Below are 425 nucleotides of genomic sequence, written 5' to 3'. Positions count from 1 at the left end.
ACACACACAACAGTATGGTCCCACGTATGTGTATTTAATTCGCCCCGCTGCGGATGATGGCGCCAGTGTCGTTACTACTACATACATATAATCCATGAGACACACACACAACGGTATGGTCCCACGTATGCCTATTTATACTTGCTTTAAAATTAATCTAAATAAAAAAATAATTATAGGGAGAACAACACAACTTATACAAAATTAAATTTATTATTAACGGAAAACATTGAAAAAACAATAAGGAATCTAAAATTCAATTGTATAAAATATATATACAAAAAACATATTTATTTATATAATAAAGTATCAACATTCATACATATACGTTCATATAAAATATATAAAAATACAAACGCAACAATAATATAAAAATGCATATACAGGGTGTCCCAGAACTCCTGTAAGAACCGGAAATGGGGGGT

Source organism: Hylaeus volcanicus, unplaced genomic scaffold (genome assembly GCF_026283585.1).
Source record: "Hylaeus volcanicus isolate JK05 unplaced genomic scaffold, UHH_iyHylVolc1.0_haploid 11990, whole genome shotgun sequence".
NCBI lineage: Eukaryota > Metazoa > Arthropoda > Insecta > Hymenoptera > Colletidae > Hylaeus > Hylaeus volcanicus.
The sequence above is the reverse complement of the archived record's forward strand: the minus strand, read 5'-3'. Positions refer to the sequence as shown.